Raw genomic sequence first — 473 nt, forward strand, 5'->3', positions numbered from 1 at the left:
ATAATATACTTACGACGTGATGACCCACAACTTTTTCGGCATTTTTTATCGACCGATGAGGCACTATTTTCCCGAATAAACTTCACAATGTGCATCAATGAGCAGAGCTCGCTTCATGAAGCACACGACATATGAAACAAAAAAGCACGTTTTGCTTTAAACTTCAAGTGTAATATTTTGTGGGGCTTCATTTTTACCCATATTCGTTGATGGCATCCCGAATAGAGAATATCATATATTGTAAATGATATTTTGACTTTTTAAAAGTAGCTAATACACTGCTGTACAGTAAATATAGGTCTACTACACTAAAACCTGTACAGCAAAAGAAGAAACGATGACTTAAACTTTCTGAAAAGATAACTAGAAAAAATAATACTAAAATTTCGAATAAAACTTATTCATAAAATTTGTTTATATTTTGTTGAAATTCTTTGAGATAATGCCCGAATTAATATTGTAGTATTAATTCG

Source organism: Centruroides sculpturatus, unplaced genomic scaffold, assembly GCF_000671375.1.
Source record: "Centruroides sculpturatus isolate CEXI.00-Female unplaced genomic scaffold, Cexi_2.0 scaffold1976, whole genome shotgun sequence".
NCBI lineage: Eukaryota > Metazoa > Arthropoda > Arachnida > Scorpiones > Buthidae > Centruroides > Centruroides sculpturatus.